General features: G+C 38.8%; 1 long non-coding RNA gene across 1 annotated transcript in view; it reads left to right on the top strand.

Annotated features, from left to right (window-relative positions):
• Positions 1-20706, top strand: part of LOC131381996 (uncharacterized) — a 132939-nt gene extending 112233 nt beyond the window's left edge. Inside the window, exons 5-8 of the long non-coding RNA XR_009211124.1 lie at positions 536-712; positions 1520-1691; positions 3518-3754; positions 20480-20706. This is a non-coding gene — a long non-coding RNA (uncharacterized LOC131381996). The remainder of the gene's footprint in view (positions 1-535; positions 713-1519; positions 1692-3517; positions 3755-20479) is intronic.
• The last annotated feature ends 1556 nt before the right edge of the window (positions 20707-22262 follow it).

Here is a 22262-nt window from a genome sequence, read left to right as displayed (position 1 = left end):
AAAAATCACTGCGATGTATTTTCTTGATGTCAACATAAAAACCACAAAAAAGAAAAAAAAAAAGAACAATTAGACTTATGTTTTTAATCTGCTAACTTTAGGAAGGCACGTGTATATGTTTCTCTTTGAGTTGTTGTTGCTGTTATTGTTAGAGTCTTATATATTTACCAATCATTATACAGAACATATGTTGAACTTCCCAACATGTATTACGTGTATACAGTCTCCCCAGCACACTATTTATTCATTTAGAGTACTCCAGAGCTCATAACCTACTTGCGTAATTTTCCCCACAAGGACTCCATGTTTTCTGCTGGCTTTACAAAGACACTCAGGATTCTAATTTATTTGCATCACAACATTTACCTTTATTAGCCCCCTCAATATTGAAGAGAAAATCAAAATAAAATGCTTTCCTTCGTAACCTTTAGTTCTAAGCAGGTCCCATTAGGGACTTTAAAATATTCACTTTTGAAGCTGATTCTTGCATTGGTAAACACTTTGCATGACATTAAATAAGCTTTGCCTGTTCTAGGAGACAGTGGATTAAATTAAACAGTAGTGCATATCACTTGGCTGAAGTGACAGGAATAAAGAACAGAATGCATCCACTCCTCCAGTCTCATTAAGCTGCCTCTTTCTCCTGAAATTGGATTGGGATTCCAGGACACCTGTCAACCTACAGGAAACACTGGATCTAAAGCTGAAACAGGTACCCAGTGCCTTTTGAAAAATTAACTGCTCTATTGAAATGTAATTTACATACCATAACCCAGTACAGTTTCAACCCACAACAAAATCCCTGATTCTGGAACTTAAAAGGAAAGGAATAATAAACATAAATTTCACGCTTTCACTAGTTTGCACTCAATCAGTCTGGCTTATAATTTTGCTCTCTCCCTCTTTCCCATTCCCCCCTCCCACCCCACTGCCCTTCTACCAGATTCTCCTCGTATACTATATCGACACGTCCACTCTGCTATTTCCACTTACAGGCTTTCAAGAATTCCTTACTGGTTATGTTTTATTTCAGGGTAGGGGCAACAATAAAATAGCATCATTATACTTAAACACACAGCTATCCCTGTGTTACAACAGAATTAGAGGTACACCTGGTGCTTTCTCTCTAGAGGAAAGCAAAGTGGTAAGAAGAATGAAATTTCAGGTATAGTCTTGCACGTCGCCATTAACAGTGAATATCAAGTGTTTCTTCATAGAGTTTTGAATGGTGGTATGGATGGAGATGAACGCCAGTGTAGTGACTAGGCGAAAGTTGAGATTACCATCATACACAGGATGCCACAATGGCACAGTGGAATCATCAGTGTTATTTTCTGAGTAATGTCTTCAATGGTGGTGATGTCTTTCTTAAGTTTTGATAGTCCTTCCACTACCTCTCTAGCTCATCGCAGGCTGGCAGACATATAAACATTGTTTAGGATCCAAAAGATCCTGTGAAAAATAAGAACAGTTGAACTGTGGTTTCCTCACATTAATTGTGAGCCTACGTGATTCTCAGGTTGGAGTGGGAGATCCCGTATGATAGAATGCTCTCCTGGAGATGAATTGATTTGTGTTTTTGACTCCATATGAGAAGGGACATGCCAGATAACCAACTTTGGAACTCACGTTTTGGGAAGAAGGGATAAGAGGAAGTCCTGGCACCACTGAAGTGAACTCTGCTTCCGGAGGTAGGTGCAGGACACGTGGCCCTGTGGTAATGGTAAGAAGGCCAGTGTACCTAGCAATTACGGGGGACAGGCAACATAGAAGCTGCCTCTTGAAACAAGTTGTCTTTCACCCTGAAAAGGAGGTATCATCAGGCAACTTACGCTTTAGCTTAGAAAAGTGAAAGTTATATAAATCCTGACTATAGATTCCTGAAAGGAAGAGAGGCCATTGGAAAAGCTGAAGAAGAAAAACTATAGGGAACTTTTGGCTGAGATTAAAATGGAAGGAGCTACATCTCTGAAAGGACTGCAGAGGCCTGAATGGGAATCTGGATAGTGAGGCAGTATTTTAGAGTGACCAAGAATCTTCCATGGGACCGCAAAGGGCAGATTCACAGTAGCAACACGATGTTTAAGTTGTACTGATGTTTTTGGACTACATAAGACCCAGGATTTTGGGGATAATTTATGGATAAATTATGGAGAAAAGATGTTGCTGCTATAACCAATTACCACAAACTTACTGGCTTAAAACAATACAAATTTATTATCTTACAGTTCTGTAGGTTTGAAGATTGAACTGGGTCTCGTAGGGCTAAAATAGAGGTGTAGTCAGGGCCACATCCCTCTGGAGACTCGAGAGGCGAATCTGTTTCTTTCCGTTTCCAGCAATTGAGGACTGCCCACATACTTCAGCTGGTGACCCCTTCCTTCAGCAGTGAGGCTGAGTCCTCCTTACACTGCTGCCTCTCCGGTTCTTTTTCTTCTGCCTCTCTCTTCCACTCATAAGAACCCTTGTGATTATATTGAGCTCACTTGGATATTTCTCCCATTTTTAGGTCAGCTGGTTGCCAACCTTAATGCCATGTGCAACCTTAATTCTCCTTTGCCATGAAACCTAATATTCACAGGTTCCAGGGTTTAGGAAACACATCTACTGGGAGGGCCTCTATTCTGCCTACCACACAAAGGAATCCAAACAGAGAGATACTGAATTTCCTGGTAATACCGTAGGTAGTAGGTAAAAGTGCAAGCAGGCTAAGGTATAGATTCAGCCCTGGTTCCCAACACTAGCTGCATATATAATCATGTGAAAGCCTTAAAAATGCAAATGACCAGATTACACCCTCAGACATTCTAATGTAATAGATTTGGTATGAGTTCCAGACATTGTAATATTGGGATACATAGATCTGGATAACGCAGGTGATTTTTACGTGCAGGCAGGATTGAGAATCACTGATTTAGGATGAGGAAGTCGATACCTTAACTCTAGAAGGTGAGGACAGAAATCCAGAGCACTCATGTCCTAGAATTCTGTTCTTTTCTAATTTCCATCAGGTATTTTAGTTACATATCCTGTCCCACTTCTTTAATTTACCTCTAGCTCTCAAATTTAATATATGAGCTTTAAGTATTATTAGAAGTAAATAAATATATGCTTAGAAAAAATGTTATTCTTAATTGCACTTTATACATTTTAACTGTTATTCTTAATTGTACTTTATACATTTTAATTTACTCTTCTGATCTGGCTAAACTTGTTTTCCAAAAATTGTTTTAACTAAAAAACTATATCATTAAGAGTTCATCAATAATAGTTTATTTCATGATCTATACCTCGCTCATTTGTAATGAAGAGTTCAACTACGTTTCATTTACCTTAATGAAATCTATTTTCATGCAGCTTCACTCTACAGTGTTTACTTCATAAACACTTCATGGTATTTGAATCAGTTTATGCATTTTCTATTTTGTTACTTTCCTTATTTTATTTCGTTCTTGCATATAAAATTGTTGGTAGTTGCCATGGCAATTCTAATTGATTTCTTTCTGCTGTTTTGCAGGCTTTTAAAAAGATTTGCACAATACATCCTTCATATTGTTATTTTTATCTCTGTAAGTTTGTAATGGCCTCTAAAAAAAAAGCTGTGTAACAAGAGCATCAGATGTTACTTTGCTCACTGTTGAAGGCTGTGAAGAACAGAAGAAAACTAGGAAGAAAACCAAGCTGGGAAGGGCAATGAAGGAACAGGTTAGAGTTCAAAAGTAAAAGTATGTTCCACACAAAAGAAAGAGTTCAGGTACGTGAATCAGCAGCAATGCAAGGGCAAGAGATGTGCTTTTAGAGAGAATTGAACTTGTCAATGTGACTCAGCTCTGGAAGACCAAAAAATTATGGAGGGAGAGGCAGGAGAGGGAAACCAGGCAAAATGTCCCCATTTTCTTTGTTTATCTTCTGGTGAATCTCAAAATCTTCTGTTATTCACACACACACACACGAGCATGCACTGATGGAATGCATCAGTATATCTATTGTCAAAATCAGCTCACAGTCTCATTTCAGTAAAACAGAAATGTGATCCCTCACAAGATGCTGTGTTGCTGATAAACTGCCTTCTTCTAGGAGATGAGCCACAGTGTCATTTTCAGTCCTAGAGATCATAAGTAAAAGAAGAAAGTCTCTTGGGGATCTGAAATGAATTAGATTTGATTTTACATTTACTGTAAAACTCCAGAAAATTTACATTTGTTTTACTTACACCATATATTTTTTCCAAAAGTTAATCGCTATGGACTGCAGACAAACATATTAAGGTAAAATAACAACTCTTCTAGAGTAGAATACGGGTAAATTTTAGACACAGACATGTGCACTAAGATGTCTGCACAATGATTAAAGTTTAGTTGTGAATTTGCCTTTGAGATTCCCATTGGCCAAAATGAAGAGAAAAGCATGATCAGAATCAAGACTCAAAGTGCCTGGAAGAAAGCATTTGTCAGGTATGCTGGAAAAAACAATATTTCCAAGAATTGAGATGGAAGAAATTTCTCCAAGGAGAGGATATTTTAATATAATAGACAATGGCCTCAACAATATCCCTGCAATATGGAACAGTATGTTTCACACAGCCATTTTTAAATACTTCTCATGAAGTGAAGTGAAGGGCATAATGCTGGCACACAACTGAGAAACAGCTATTAAATGAGGGTGAAAAGTTCTGAAGACCAAATATTCTGCTCTTGGATTACCTTGGTAATCAGAAAGTGACTCTATGTGGACAGGACTATGTAGCTAGCATACCTATTTTAGAGAACACTTGTGCCCCATCCCATTGCATGGCAAACTCAAGAGATTTGATGAAGTTGTACCCTATAAACCATTTTAGATCCTGAACTTTACAACAAAGAAACATCACCTCATCCTCATTCACTCAGATGAAAAAAGATCTTGGTGATAGTAAAAATGATATATCTGAGGAACCATTATAAAAATTACATTACACAGGCTATGTGAAATATGCAAAAGCTTTGAAAAATAAATGCCTAGAATAATCCCCCATAAAACTTTTACGTAGATTATTATGACCCTATTCTTCTGGTACAAACATAAATGTGTTTCCGATAAATGTATTTTATTATGTTTTGCTTCATATGAACACCCTATTATAAATTCAGGATGGTTAAAAGCAAACTTGAAGACCCCTCTCTTCCTCTGGCAGTCAGGACAAGGTTTTTTAAACCAAAAACATACGTTTAAATTTAGCTCCACATGTGCCAGCTAGCTATTGACTGAACACTGACATGTGTTTGAGCTCTAGGGATCTTAAATCTCTCTCTGCTTCTCTCCTCAGTTCCCTTACACCACGCATCTCTCTCTCTCTCTCTCTCACACACACACACACACACACACTCTCTCTCACACACACACGCACACACACACACCACATATTGGGAATTCAGAAATTTAGCAGGTAATAGACCTAGTATTCAGAGCACTGTCCTTGATGAAAAAAAACAGTATGGAATGATTCTTGGCAAATTCTGAATACCCCTTGAGCTTCTCTTGTTCTTTAGCAAATAGTTTTCCTTTGACTGTTTCTCAGTTATGTACATAACATACTAAAAATAGTGATTTTCTCAATCAGTTGCTTCCTAGGTAAGTAAACAGTCCACTGGTGGAGTACTGTTAGCAAATTACAGTGGAAATACAGCTTTGAAAACAGTCTAGTTTTGTTTCTCTTGGTTACTAAATCCTGGGTCAGGTGGCCTTGGTAATGTGCTTTGTAGGCCCCAATGACAGGGAGCGATTTGACCAAGGGCCCCAGCTGGGACATTCTAAAATTCAACCCCACACCTGTGAGTTGTGCCTGGCCATGCTTCCCAGGGTGATTCCAGCCATTGGCTTCATGGCGCAGGGACACTAAGGCAGGCTCATTCCTGGGAGATACAGGACTGCCTGACAGCCATGCTACCCCAGATGCTTCTACTCAACCTGTCCTTTTTCTTTGCCCTACACTCAGTGCCAGACTTGCATACGGTCTCCCATTTTCTCTCACACAGATGGTTCTACCAATAAAACTGTTGCTTGTTTACTTCTGTCTTAGCAGCTATTTCCTGAAGGACCAAGACTGACATAATACACTCTGTTTAGTTTTAAAGGTAAATTGTTTACCTACACTTAAGGAAGTACATCTCCACACACTCAAAGAATGTGGCTCTAAATTAGTCTCCTGCTGAAAATGCCTAACATTGCCACTCAGATTTGGACTCTAGATTGCGACAGATTAAAATTCCTTATAAATGATTTTTTTTTTCAGAATAAATTCCTAACTCATTCTCTTCTCCAAGAAGCCACAGTGCTTCCTCTAATCCTAAAGTCATCAGTAGACAATCCATCCTTTCCAATAATGCTGAGATTTTGTTTTCTAGAACCCTGCATTCAGATAAATTATACCTGTAAGTTGTACCAATTAGAATACATTTTGTGGCCTAAATCTCAACCTTTCATTTGATTGACAATACTGGCAATATATAGCCTTATCTTGTTGCCTAAGTGAGAGATCCATTCGGAACTAATGTGGACATGTCAGTATAAATTGAAGACCCCTCAAGGAAATGCAGCCTTTTTGGGTTCTCTGAAGTAAGTAGTAGTCAAACTCTTTTCTCTCTCCTAATTTGGAACCACCTAAAAACAGACACCTGAGTCTGATAGAGGCCAAAAGATCAGCTTTTACATATTCACTAGACCTTGCATCTAGGCCATGGGTAACTATTTGCCCATCCAACCCAAAGTAGTATAAACAGAAGACCTCTGGCCTAGAGCTCTAGGCCAGAGCATGGCAGAGAATGGTTTATGCATGGAGAGAATGCTATATGTGGCCAATGGGCAAATTCCAGAGAAAAGGGCAAGTACCATCTCAGAACAGACCAGCTTAAAAACAAAAGCACAGAAAAGGTTTCGTTTGTTCTTGACCTCACAACTGAGATGTTACTATTCCTTTACTGGGAAGCGGGAGAGAGACAGAAATATGCTTCTTAATTCTTTTAAAACCACAGCAATTGTATTTTGTGGGCCATGGTGAAAAGTCAGAGAGAGGCAAATAGCTTTTCCTACAAAACCCCAAGCCCTGATCTGCCCATGGGGAAGTCAGTGGCATTAACCTTTCATGTAAAGGACAGAACGCCACCAGGCCACCTTAGCCACGGGGATAGTCAGCACGGGGATAGTCAACATAGTCATTGCACAGAAAACAAAGCGAACTCTCCTTTCCTTCTTTTTATTACTATTCACATATTTCAGAACAATTCATTCAAGATTCACATAAAGTTAGCTATGGGCTTTTCTAAATAGAGCTCTTACATCTTAAAAATAAATCCAAGGCTTTTAAAGCTCTGTAATTATCTTGTCTATTATCTCATCTGCTGCTTCATCTTTCATTCCCTCCCTCGATCTTTTTTATCTGTATGGGGGTTGCCATTTTTGCATAGCTTTTAAAGCAAATTCTGGATATTTTCACAGATAGGGGGAGGGGTAGGAGAATAGATATGTCACAATTCATGCTACTTACTCATTTTTCTGGAAATTAACTCCTCAAGCACCTGATGAGTTATAGGCATCTGGGCATTAGATTTTGAATAAGAATTTTAATTATATTATTTCATCGCTGTGATCACACTTAACAATGAAAATTCTTACAGTTTCCTGAACTATGGCATTTATGCCTTCACTTAAATAACATTTTAAAACTGCATATTCTCAGGGACCCCATCCTTAATGATTTTTATAACTAACTTAGAGTTTAGTGACCTTTGCAAAGTAAATGTACTTTTCTGATGGGGGAAAACGTACAGAAAAAATGTGGTATGTCTCTGAAAGGAAATCATTTTTGGCTAAAATATTCCTTAAGTAGATGTAAATTTATGCATAGTTTTCTGATTTAAAAATATTATATACTCATGCAAAATTTAGAAATTACAAAAAATATAAGATAGAAGAAAAAATAAAGTAGAATAAGAATAGTTTTTAAAATTATCATTTGATCCAAGCATTATTAATATTTTGGTATCTTTCTAGTGTTTTACACCCCCCACACACATACAACATTTATACATTTTGAATCATACTAAACAGTTTTATATTCTTTTTTTCCTCACTTAACGTTATATTGTGAGCATTTTTCTATGTCATTATGTAGACATTAAAATGTTTTTAATGACAGCATATATAAGAATGAGTCAAGTGTTTTACTAAATCACTAAATCACTCTTAGATATATAACATTGGTTATTCCAAAAATTTTGCCATTATAAATGATGCTGTTATAAACATTTTTATGCAAAGTGGTTTTTTTTTTTTACCATATTGCTTATTAGTGTCATAGGAAATAAAATTACTGTGTTAAAAGGAATAAATATTTTAAAAGCAAAGATCACATGACCAATTATTAACTTACTTTGGGAGAGTCACAAGAAGACACTTCCTTTCTGGTTTCAGAATAATTGGGAAGCCAAATTAATAGCCAGAGGGTTCCCGAGGGGAATGTAGAATCAGGGTGGAGGTGGCAGGCAGTCTTGAAGGATCTTTCATCCTAGTCATCATGAGGCCTGATAGCTATGACTTCTTCAGTTAAACTGATGTCTTTGTACTAAAATATTTTGTCATCATCAACCTTATTTATATTGCAATCTAGATAGCTGTTGACTTGCAATATTTACCATATTATGAAGCACTTCAAAGCTCTGGATGTGCCCAGATTACTCTGCACAATCCGCAAAGGCCTTCATTTGTCCCAGCTTCAATGCCAGCAAAAGGGTCACTGCTTGGCCTTGGACTTTCACGAAGAGAGCACACTCCTATAAACCACTAAGAGAGGTGGTCTAGAGCAAGGCATATGGGAGAATTAAGTGTTCATTTGGGAGAACTGAGCATCTAGCCCTCAGGGAAACAGGTCCCCATATCAAAAATTGAAGATGAGAAGGAGATATTGATTGCTTAGATGTAGTTATGATAGCTATTTCTATTGGTTTAAGATAGTTATTTTTATTTTTCCACATGTGACATACATAAATGATTTAATATATAATCTTGACTATTCTTCTTCTGACAGTTTCAGTATGTTTTCATCTCTCTTGGGAGTTGGGGGAGTAGACGTGTATTTCTCACTCTATCTCCGACTCCAACCCCCACTTAAAGGTAGATTTAGAATCAGATGTGCAACCCAATTCAGATTTATGTGGAGATTGAACAAGAAACTAGCAGGGAAGAGAGTCTAGAGCTGTTGAGATATGAGACCTTCACTATTGTCTTTATAGTCACATGGATATGTTTGCCTGTCTAAAACGGACACAAGGAAGTCAGGCACCCTGATGTGCAGCTCTTTGGAGGCTAAATTAGATTAATTGGCTCCTTCAGTCATTGCCTTCTGGGAGTTTACAGGCTGTGGGAGTATCATTCAACTAGATAGATCTAAAAAATGCAGACAATGTAACAAATAGTCCACAAATTCCGAAGGGAGCAGATACTTGATGAAGTGAGGACTGTTCAAAATTCACTCAGTTGAAAACTGGGTGACTCATTCCTTCAGAAAATGTTGGTTGAGCATCTAATATATAGTCAGAGTAAATTAGACACTCTGAATATCGGGATTAATAACACAGATAGGACCCCGTGTTCTATTCCTTGTTCTTACATTGTGATGGGGAGGATAGAAAATAAGCATATAAAAAGGCAGTACAATTTGGAGTAATCATAAGTGCTAGAAGGAAAAATGAAACCTTGTGAGGGAGTTGAGAGTGATGGGGGTGCTATAATAGCTGGGGAGTCAGAACTGAAGGAAGTGAGAGAGCAAAGCCATTAGGGGGCCCAGAGAAGAGTTTTCCAGGTGGAGGGGACCTCAATGTCAAAGGTGCCGAGACAGGAAGAAGCTTGGTGTGTTTCAGTTGCAGCACAAAGGCCATTTGCATGGACAGAGCAGAGAGAGCAAGGAGAGAATGATTAAAAATGAGATCAAAGACATGGAGGAAACCAGGGCCTTCTAAGTAATGGAAGGAAGTCTAGATTTTATTCTCATTGCTCTATGGGATGTCTCTGGAGGGCATGATCTGAAGAGTAACATAATCTGATACACAATTGGAAAGTATTACTCTGGCTGCTCTGTGGAGGAGCAGGAATAGACCCAGGAAGACCATTGGTAGTTCTAGTAAGGAAGGAGAGTGACCGGGACTGTGGGGATGCAAGGAGAGATGGAGAATACTCAGGCGGATGACAGGTTTTGAGGCAGTCAATTAAAGTTGCTTAAGACTGGATATGGGTTGTGAAGAAAAGTGAGAACTAACAGGACGGCACAGTATTTGACCTGGCAGTTGAGAATGGGGGCACTAGGGAAGAAAAAGTAAAGGATGGAGAGAAAATAAAAGCTCTGTTTGGACATGTTAAAGTTTAGATCCCTGTTAGACATACAAGTGGAACTCTCCAATAGGCAGAAAAGGTACGTCTGGAGTTTAGAGGTCATAGAGAAGGCACAAATTCATGAGTTATTAGAATACGGATGGTGCCCAAAGCCATAGGACTGGGTGCGATAACTTACAGAGAGAGTGTGGGTAGACAAGAGAGAAGAGCTGAGTTGGAAGCCTGGCAGTATGCCAACATTTAAAGGTCCACAAGAAGCACTTCAGGGAGGTTAAGAAAGAGAAGTCCAGAGAAGTGACAGTCAGATTTGCAAGATGGAGGTCATTGGTTGGAAGATTTTTTATCCATGTAATTTATACTCCAACCCATGGTTTTTTAAGAGTGAGAGAAAAGTTATTAATAATTTTGCCAAGACAATAGGTGTAAGCTGGGACTGTCCTGGGCAAACAAGAACATACGGTCACCCTAGGCTTTGGCGACCCTGTTAAGACTGGTTTCAGCAGAGCTGTCATGATGGCAATCTAATTTGTGTGGGCTGAGAAGAGAATAAAAGGTGAAGAAAACGGAGAGCACAGATGACCTTTTGGAAGGAATTTCACGGTGAAGGGAGCAGAAAAATAGGACATGGCTAGAGAGGATATGAAATAAAAGTTTGTTTTTAAATGGGAGAGATAACCTCTATGTATGCTAACATGAAGGATCCAGGAGAGATGAAAAATTTGATAGTGCAGGGGAAAAGGAATAGCTACAGAAGGACAGCTGGGGAGTAAGAAAGGGATTCTGCACACAAGTGGAACGGCTGACATTAGATGTGAGTGGATTCAGCCTGTCCATTGTAACGAGGGGAGGCAGACTGTGTGGATACAGGTGTACATCGTTGCTAAATTTGGCAGTGGGAAATGAGTTGACGCTTTAGCCAAAGCAAGAGAGATTCCACTTTTTGTGAAATCCTCCTTTCCTTCCTATAAGAAATCACAGTCTACCCATCTGGGGGCAATTTTTTTCATAGGCGTTAAGAAGAGATATGTAAGCTATTTCTTCTCTCAGGAAAATGCCCCAACATGGAGCCTTTAATAGTTTACCAGCAAATGTGGAAATTCTCCCAGGTCCAATTTAGATCTGGCAGAGAAGATGAATATTACTAGTCAGTCAGTAACTGCCTGTAACAGATGTTTTTGTTGAATGTTAACATGAACAGTTCTATTTGGCCTTTTCAGAACTGGAATTAAGAAATAAAAGAAATAGCTAAGGGTACATTGAGACCCAGGTGGGAAAAATCCTTTGACCGGAGCCACAAAATAGAACATCTAGTAAAAGCTTTAGCACCCAAGAACTGTGTGACCTTGGGGAAATCACTGTGCCTTAATTGTTTGATCTGTAAGAGGGAGAAAGAGTGAATATCAAGCAGAGGCAGGTGTTTGTGGATATATGGACTTTCTGACAAACTATTAGTAGGAATTTTAGGAAAATGTAAGCTTTTTGTGGGGACAGCATAAAACAAACCAAGCAAATGAGTATTTCCAACAATTTGATGCCTAAGATTAACTTAGTTCAGATAACTTAGAAAAGAAAACCAGAATTAAATGGTTCAAAATACAAATTGCATTTTTTACAGAGTCAAATCCCCTTGAAAGCAAATCCTATTTTTTCTCTCTTTTTGAATTAAACTTCCATTTCCCTAGTCAGCCAGTACAGTTGCTTAAAGAAAATTTACTCATCTGAAAAATGGTGTATAAATAGCTATTTCCAGAGGTGACTTTAGTTACTACAGACAAGGGCTCACTGCAGTAGAATTACAGTGCAGCTCACCTTTGGTGTTCTCCACCGTAACAATCACACCTGCTGAGGTTCCGTAGGTAGGACCCAGGGCTTTGCCAATGAGACACTGCTGCTCCTGGTACTTCATGCCACTGTCACAGTGAGAATTCACCTAGACTTGAACAAGATCAGTGCTCTGTAAATTGATGGTTTACATTGTTTAAGACAAAGTCCCTAGGAACAGGCTTTTTAAAATGGCACAGGAGCAGCAATTTGTGGATGCTACACTACAGGACAGTTTAAAGAACTGGTTAATGTCCTTAGTTATTGATCTTAAGGACCATTCTGATAATGACTAAGTTCAAACTAGGTGTACCTCCCATCCATTGTATCCAAATCCAGCTTCCCCGTTCTTGACAGGGTAAAAGCAAAGGATGCACTGCATAAGCACTTATAAATTCAGCTCATCCTCTTGTGTTGAAAATGCCAATTACTGAGAAACATTTACTATGTGATTATTTACCATCAATAGCATTTGTTTTTTTGTTTTCACTGAAACATATACTTTTTTTTTTTTTTTTTTTTTGAGACAGAGTCTCCCTCTGTCACCCAGGCTGGAGTGCAGTGGCGTGAGCTCGACTCACTGCAACCTCCACTTCCCAGGTTCAATTGATTCTCCTGCCCCAACCTCTGGAGTAGCTGGGACTACAAGCACGTGCCACCACTCCCAGCTTGTTTTTGTATTTTCAGTAGAGACAGGGTTTCGCCATGTTGGCCAGGCTGGTCTTCAACTCCTGACCTCAAGTGATCTGCCCACCTCAGCCTCTTAAAGTGCTGGGATTACAGGCATGAGCCACTGTGCCCAGCCTGAAACATATACTTTAAACTTTGCTTTTTTAAAATTAACACAATATAAACTTTGAAGAAATAGAATGAGGAACACGGTATTTCATTTTACATTCTCATTTAGGGTTCAGGTCCAGGTGCTTAGAAAGCAGTATAGACAATTGGAACCATTTCCTATGGACATTGACCCACATTCAGAATCCACCTGTGAGGTACAGAGATAATGATCATTGTGACAAGAACCATCACGGAGTGTTGACAAGGTTATTTTGATAGTTCATAGGCTCTATGAACTCTTACTTTTGGAGACTCTCTTATCTTTTATTACACATATTAAAATGCTCTCATTCCACATTAAATGTAATATATACATGAGTTGAGTGGAGTTGCCCTCAACTAGTTGACCTAATGTCACAATCCAGAGACATTTAATTAAACACTTGTAATTTCAATGTTGCTGTCTTCCTTGCAATATTGTGCGGCCAATAAAATATTTTTAATCTTTCAAACATTTCTGCGGAGGTTGAATCAAACACTTGTTCATTTCAACACTGCAATTTTATTTTCCTGTTTTTTTGGAGTCAGTGATTTTTTTTTGTTTGTAATGTCTTAAACACTTCTATGGGTCCATGAAAAACTTATGGAACTATGTATGGCATGGTGCCTTAGGGCTTGAAAGATAAAACGGCCCTAGATGTTGACAAGGACCTTGGCCTTGAACAATGCCTGAAGCTTTAGCTATGTCGAATTTAAGAACAAACTGCAACTGCGATATTCCATCTTCTCTTTACCAAATCCAATGAAATAATTCTTCATAACTTTTCATCCGGATTTTGCTTTTCCTTTCCTCTTCCATCACCTTTTTATAGACCCTTATCACGTCAGACACAAACTATTACAATAGACTTTCACTTTGTCTCCCTGCCTGAAGTTCTTTCATCCTTCAATAGAGGGTGAACAAATTAGCCTTGCTAAATAATTAAGTATATTTAATTAACCAACTAATTAAATTGACTTGTCTATTTTGTAGTAATTTGCTATGAATTTTTGCAGTTTAAACATAAATGTTTGGCTTTATCTAAAATAGCTTCTATGTTCCCAAGAAATCTTTTCTACTTACTTTTCTTTGACTATATTTATCACTTTTTCACCCTTGTTTGTCCATTAATCCAGGCATTCAACATATATTATTAAGTACCTACAGAGTCTCAGACATCACACTAGTCACCAAGGATTCCGTGATGAATAAGAGCAATACCTGCCTTATTTATTTATTTATTTTAAATTTTATTTTATTTTAAGTTCCAGGATACATGTGCAGGACGTATAGGTTTGTTACAGAGGTAAACCTGTGCCATGGTGATTTGCTGCACCTATCAAACTATCACCTAGGTATTAAGCCCCACGTGCATTAGCTCTTTATCCTGATGCTCTCCCTCCTCCGTCCCCGACCCCTTCCACAGGCCGCAGTGTGTGTTGTTCCCCTCCCTGTGTCCATGTGTTCTCATTGTTCAGCTCCCACTTATAAGTGAGAATATGCGGTGTTTGGTTTTCTGTTCCTTTGTCAGTTTGCTGAGGATAATGGCTTCCAGATCCATCCATGTCCCTGCAAACGACATGATCTCATTCCTTTTTAAGGCTGAATGGTATTCCATGGTGTATATAAGGTAGTCCTATTTTAGAAAGGGCAAATAATAAAATACATATGTCTGAAATGCCACTGGTTCTTTGACAGAGGTAAATACAGACTACAGTGAAAACCACAAAGGAAAAATCGTCTATTCTGCCTGATTTGGGGAATAAAGGGGAGGGGAGGGTGGTTCAGGAAAACCTTATTTCTGGAAAATGTATAATCATCTGCCTGATATACATTTGGGCAAGGGCACTCCAGGCAGAAGTAGTACTGTGAGCAAAGGCATCAAGGCAAAAAAGACATTTTAAAAATATTGTTGGCTGGGCACAGTGGCTCACGCCTGTAATCCCTACACTTTGGGAGGCTAAGGCAGGCAGATCATGAGGTCAGGAGTTTGAGACCAACCTGACCAACATGGTGAAACCCCATCTCTACTAAAAATACAAAAATTAGTCTGGCGTGGTGGCACCCACATGTAATCCCAGCTACTCAGGAGGCTGAGGCAGGATAATTGCTTGAACCCGGGGGGCAGAGGTTGCAGTGAGCCGAGATCGCACCACTGCACTCCAGCCTGGGCGACAGAGCGAGACTCTGTCTCAAGAAAAAAAAAAAAATTGTTGAATTGGTGACTTTGTTTTTATTAAAACCAAAGCATTAAAATTATACTAATGTTTTTTATTAAAAATAAAATATTTGGATGAAATAATATTGAGTTCTAATATACTTATTTTTCAACTTTTCAGTATTTTTTCAGTTACTTTAATATTCTGGAAAACAACCATTTTAAAAACACATAAAAACATGGCTCTAGGAACATACATTTTTACTTTTGTCTCAGGCTCCGACATGGCTTGGCACAGCACTGTCAGATCTTATTTTTATTTAAAATTTTGACATTTTGTTCATCATGGATCTTTTGCATTAATTCTGATTTTTTAAAAATGTTTCATTAAAAAGTTAGTCATCTTAGTTACTGAGTTTTCTAAGGCCACTTAAATTTTATACTCAAGGCAAATGCTTCCTTTGTCTTCCCCTAATCCCAGGCCTGGAAAAAGCCATCATACCAATATTTTAAAGATCACTTTCTTATAGTGATGAGTACAGGTTGCTAAAGACTTTGGTGGTTAAAACCCGAGAAATTGAGGGAAATTCGATATCTATCATAATAGTTTAGGTGGAAAACCACAGAGGCTTGAACCAAGGCAAGAAAGGAGACAACAAGTAAGTAGGGGTAAGAGAGGTGCCGGGGTGAGAGTTAGGGAGAACTTGATAAAAACTGGATGCATGGGAATGTTCTCTTTCCTGAGATTCATGCTCCAAATTCTGATTATTAAAGCCCAACAGAGCCACCCTCCTTCAGGATTTCTTTTTCGGTCATTTCATATCTTTCTCTGTGGCAAATTCTTCCTTCTTCATGTTTTATCTCTTCTACTACATTATAATCTCTTTGCCGTGAAAGACCATATCTCATATTTCACTGTTTCTCTTACTATGTTATAAACACAGTACATGCTCAATAAATACCTGTTGAAAGAATTGCATCATCAGTGTTTTTTAACATCGCTCCAAGGCAGTGCCCGTAATAATTAAGCCAACAGAAGAAGAGTTTGGAACTTCTTCCTTGGATATATTTTTAAGGTTAGAATTCTCATTTATCCACCCAAGATGGCACAAATGACTTTTTAGGGCCCGTTCCAATGACATGATTAACAGCCATTTTCTGAGAAGAGTTTTATATATGTTACTGCTAATAGCAAGAGAACTTCTCCTGGGGCCATTTTCCCTTTTATGTGATTACACTGATATTTTAGAGAAAATGAAATTACTGCATCCCAGCTGGGCAGTTCTTTTTGAATTTACAAAATGCAGAAATTGCTATAAGACTGTAAAGTTGAATCAGGTCTCTTACTGAATCATCAATAGATAATTTTGGTTTTTATAACCCATCTTATAAAAGTTCTACTGTGGTTACCAAAGTCAAAAATTTGACATTAGTGTTGCCCTTGGCAACTGAATGCAGAGATTTCTCTGGAAATTATTCCAGTTATAGTAAAAAGATAATTAACACTTAGTTACAGAAAAATCTGAATTTAATGTATCTGAGTGTAGCTTTATCAGATTTCCTCTTATGGTGATATCGTGATACATTATACCAGAAATTGCAATTTTTATTATTCATAATTATCACTATTATTTTGAAAGGGGGGTTTCAGTAATGCTCTACAGGGACTAGATCAGTTCTGTGTGTACCCCTCGTATTCTGCCTTTCACCTTCTGAATGACAGACAGAATGCTGGAGGTGGAGCAAGAACTTGATGCAGGGGTGAAGTGCTGCACCAGCTTGGAAGATCTGAATCTAGGCTTCTGATTTTGTGGAGAAAACAAAATCATTAATATGTTCAAACTACTATTTTTCAATTTTCTACCTTTCAGAGCTAAATATAATATCAAACTGATAACAAAATTTGGTATCTAGAAGGGAGATGCTTTCAGTAATCCTAAAATGTGAAACTAAAATTGTGGGAGAAATAGAAATGGGGCTTTGGGTAATAAGCACCTAGAGACTTTAAGTCAGAAAGCTGGTGATATTTGTTAGGTAGTGGCAGAACATTTGATTTAACTGCTGCCTGCTTTACTGGTAATGCAGGTAATCGGCTAAATGAGGCTATACGATAAGGAGAAATGATGGCAAAGATTTTATATATGGATATGTCCTAGCTCTACCACCTTCAGCCAAATCAGACTGAAGAGATGACACCAGACTAGAACTACCTGAGCTACAAGCAGAGAAGGGAAGAAACGCCCCTGTCTTTATTTTTATTTATTTATTTATTTTTGAGATGGAGCCTCACTCTGTCTCCCAGACTGGAATGCAGTGGCATGATCTCGGCTCACTGCAACCTCTGCCTCCCAGGTTCCAGCAATTCTCCTGCTTCAGCCTCCCAAGTAGCTGGGATTACAGGCACCCGCCACCATGCCTGGCCTAATTTTTGTATTTTTAGTAGAGACAGGGTTTCGTCCTGTTGTCCAGCCTAGTCTCGAACTCCCGACCTCAAGTGATCCACCCACCTCGGCCTCCCAAAGTGCTGGGATTACAGGCATGAGCCACCATGCCCAGCCGAAACACCTTTATTTTCTAAAGAATCTTTCCCTGAGTTTGGTCTACAAGTTATGGTGAAAAGAGTCTGAAGGCAATAGGTTCTGTCCTTCAAACTTGAAGCAATTATTAATAGTGATTGACAAATAGTAGCCTATATACCGGTGCTCCACTGGAAGAAGGCACAAAGCCTGCCAGTAGTGATGGGATCCAGGATGTTGCTTCCCCCTGGGAACTGATTATTTCTAACTGCTTCTGGACAACAGCCATTGAATCCAGGGCAAGAAAGAAGGGCAGAGCATGGAGTCGTGAACATGAAAGAGGAGGTTCCTCAGGCTTGAAATCCACATCTGGATAACATCTTTGACTATTATTATTATTATTATTTACTTTTTTTTTTTTTTTGAGATGGAGTTTCGCTTTTGTTGCCTAGGCTGGAGTGCAATGGCATGGTCTCTGCTCATTGCAACCTCTGCCTCCTGGTTGAACGTGATTCTCCTGCCTCAGCCTCCCAAGTAGCTAGGATTATTACAGACGTCCGCCACCACGCCTGGCTAATTTTGGTATTTTTAGTAGAGACGGGGTTTCACCATGTTGACGAGGCTGATCTTGAACTCCTGACCTCAAATGATCCACCCGCCTTGGCCTGCCAAAGTGCTGGGATTACAGGCATGAGCCACTGCACCCAGCCAACTGTTATTTTTAAATGCAGGCTTTACCAGGAGCAAATAAAGCAAAACTGTTCTAAGCTTAAAGGGAACTATATTTCCAAGGAAGTTTCTTCTCCCTAAGACTGTCCCCAGATTCTCTATGATTAGTAAACCCCTAAAATAGTCCCTTGTTACTAAAAGTACACCAATAGCAAGTTGGTTTTGAATGCTGTGTAGCCCTAGGAAGAGCATCTTTACCAAGCCACATTGGAGGGGATAGCCAGAAGGGGAGGGGAAGAGGGACTCAGGTAGATCCTTTCAGAGAGAATAAACAAATTCAGCCAGATCGGCCAACCAAGGAACTTACCCATGGCAAGACAGGAAGCCTTTGCTACTCTTGTCAAGCAGAATTGCCTAATTTCTATGATGACTGTGTGCTTTAATAACTGATGACTGTGCACTTTCCAGCCTCTTTTCGAAATGGGCACTTATTATGGTAGTCCTGCTTCTTCTCCACTATTGTACATGGAGGGCAGACCAATTTTCCTTTGGTTTATAGGCTAGCAGACCCATAACAAACCAAAGAAACAAACAACTTTCCATTTGTATCTGATGGAAAGACTGTATATCTCCCACAGCATCTACATTTTAAGCTGGATGCAAGAAATGCAAGAGACTTTGAGGTTATCTCTCTCGGAATGTTCTTTGGAAAGAAACTTGGGCTCTGATAAATGCTTAACAACCAGCTGAGATAGGGTTGTGTAGATCACACACACACACACACACACACACACACAATATATATTTATTATAAATGTTACTGATATAAAGGATGTGTATCTCATAACTTACAAATAATAATAGTAATATATACAGTACTCTTTATTGTAAACTCCTTATGACCAATTGATTCTTACAGAATGTGTTTTTTGACAAAACAATTGCAAATAAGTGTAATTCCCACATGAATGATGGTTGATATGTTTGTTTTTATGAGTAAGATGAAAATGAAGCAATGAAGATATAATAGATCCTAGTTGTCAAATACTGAAATAATGTTTCCTCGATTTTTGGTGCTACTTACCATATAGAGGCTATTGTCATAATATAATTTTAGTTTAATTTCCATAGTAATATTTTCTTTAAGTCTAGACAATCAATAAAAGATCAAGCCCTGATTTAGAGTATTTGCTGAATCCTGTGGTGTAAATACTCCCACCATGACTGATTTCAAGATACCAACATGATGTCAATGAGGGTGGAATTGGATCAAATGCATTTTATCACACCACTCTGAAGCATCTCCATTATACAGATATGATATATGCAACTTCAAGATCATAGATAATAGAAAAATGTGGTAAAATAATTAAGAAGTCATGAATTTTGAGTATATCTCACCTTTGTTTTAGATGCCATTTATTTAACTGAATGTATGTAATTTTTTTTATTTATACTTTTTTAGAGAAAAGGCCTTGCTCTGTTGCCCAGGCTGGAATGCAGTGGTGTGATTATGGCTCACTGCAGCCTCGAACTTCTGGGCTCAAATGATTTTCTTGCCTCAGCCTCTTGAATAGCTGGAATTACAGGTGTGCACCATCATGCCTAGCTTATATATTCATTCTTAATAATGGCTATCTCTAATAATCAACTCACAAAATGTCTGAAATTTTAACAGCTGGCATTTGTGAGCTGGTACAAGCCTTATTTCCATACCACTAGAAATAAGGGTACATCTGAATGACAGGTAACCAAGGGGGTAGATTGTGGCAAACCATGCTAGTTGCCTGCCCAGTAGTTATCCTTCTATTTTTCTTGACTAATAATAGTGAATGAAGCATATGTCATGTTAAAAAATGATAGTTCTTAGCCTTCCATGCAGATAGGGGTGGACTTATAACACATCTCTGCCTAATAAAACAAATTATTGATGTTGAGTGAGACTTCCTTAAAATCTCCTTAAAAGTGGGCAGGAGGAAACAGACACGTGCTTTTTATTCTTTTCCCATTCCATTTCTGTCGGTCAGATTAGGCTAATGCTAATTAGCTAATGCTAATGCTGCAGTGAAAATTTGATTCCCAAATGTCAGCGACTTAACACAACAAAAGTTTCTCACTTCACTTCCATTGCAGGTTGCTGGGGCAGCTCTGATCCACATACGACTTAGGGACCCAGGATGCAGATGCTTCAACATCTTGTAGCTGTACTATCTGGAATACATGGGCTGCCAGTTGTCATGGCTACTCTCCTATGCTTCAGCCCAAAAGTTAAGCACTTTATTTCTTCATATAGCCCATTGGTCACAATTATTCATATGTGTCACTACAGGGTGGGCCGGGAGTGTACCTTCATTATGTAGGAAAAAATAAAACGTAATTGTGAGAATTATCCAAATGTGACATAGAGATTCGAAATGAGCACATGCTGTTGGAAAAATGGCACCTATAGACTTGGTAGATGGAGGGTTGCCACAAACCTGCAATTGGTAAAAAGCAATATCTACAAAATACAACAAAGCAAAGTGCAATAAAATGAGATACACTTGTACAAGACCGACAAGTGAAACCACGAAGAAGGGTACACAACCAACACATAGCCTTCCTTTGTCCAAGGGAAAGACACACATTCTAAGAAGACAGCACATCAGCCTGGACAACATAGTGAGAACCTAGCTCTACAAAAAATAAAATATATTAGATGGGTGTGATGGTACCTGCCTCTGGTTCTAGTTACTTGGAAGGCTGAAGTGGGAAGATTGCTTGAGCCTAGGAGTCTGAGGTTGCAGTGAGCCATGACTGTGCCACTGCACTCCAGTCTGGACAACAGAGTGAGAACCAGTCTCAAAAAAAGGAAAAGAAAAAGAAAAAGATATCACTGTTGTTGTATTGTTGTGTATCCCTAAAGCAGAGTGATCATGATGGTACAGTTTTTATAGGGGAAATAATTTTAAACATTAATGTCTTCTTTTTTACCTTTCTGAGTATAAGACTTACTCTAAATCTGTCCTCAGTATCTATTTGTCTGAGGGAAGCTTAGTAATTAAAGCAGAAGGTATGCAAAGAGAAAGAGGAGGTAATATTCAGCTCTTGACATTAGGTTGGATTGTGCAATAAGAATATGTCGCAAAACAGATTATTTTCTTGAGAAAGAATTTTTCCAAATTTCTTCATGCTCCATTTAGCATATCAAGGCCAAGTCTGTCTTTAAGGCTAATCTTCAGTCAGAAAGAAAAAAGATATGATATAGAATTAATAGAAAAACCTACGTATCTTGTCCTTGAAAATAGTAGGAAGAGAGAGAAGGAAAGGAGACAGCGAAAGAAGTGTTGCAACCAGACATAAATGTCTTGGCTTTGCCCTCTCTGGGTTCAGACTACAAGACAGAAGGAGATGTGTTATTAAATCAGTGATGATACTCCTCAAGGTAAAGAAGAGGCATTGTTCCCACTGCCCTGGGGCATAGCCACAGAAACAAACAGGCTTAGAGAGAGGAGCTCCTGTAGTTTGGTATGCCCATGCTATTCTTCCTTCTTAGGTGGTGCAGATTTTGAGTTGAAGCCAATGGGCATTCCACAGGGTCTGCTAGGGGAGATGCTGGGGGTGAACTGCCACATAAAAGGATTAGACAGATGGCCCAGCTAGAGAAACTGAGTCACAAAAATGGAACCTTGGCTGGGCACAGTGGCTCACACCTGTAATCCCAGCACTTTGGGAGGCTGAGGCAGGTGGATCACTTGAGCCCAGGGGTTTGACACCAGCTTGGGCAACATGGAAAAACCTTGCCTCTACAAAAAATACAAAAAAAAAAAAAAAAGCCAGATGTGGTGGTGTGTACGTACAGTCCTGGCTTCTCGGGACGCTGAGATGGGAGAATCACATGAGCCAAAGGAATTCGAGGCTGCACTGAACCACTGCA

Source organism: Hylobates moloch, unplaced genomic scaffold (assembly GCF_009828535.3).
Source record: "Hylobates moloch isolate HMO894 unplaced genomic scaffold, HMol_V3 SCAFFOLD_19, whole genome shotgun sequence".
In the NCBI taxonomy this organism is placed as follows: Eukaryota; Metazoa; Chordata; class Mammalia; order Primates; family Hylobatidae; genus Hylobates; species Hylobates moloch.
This window is presented reverse-complemented; position numbering and strand designations above follow the sequence as displayed.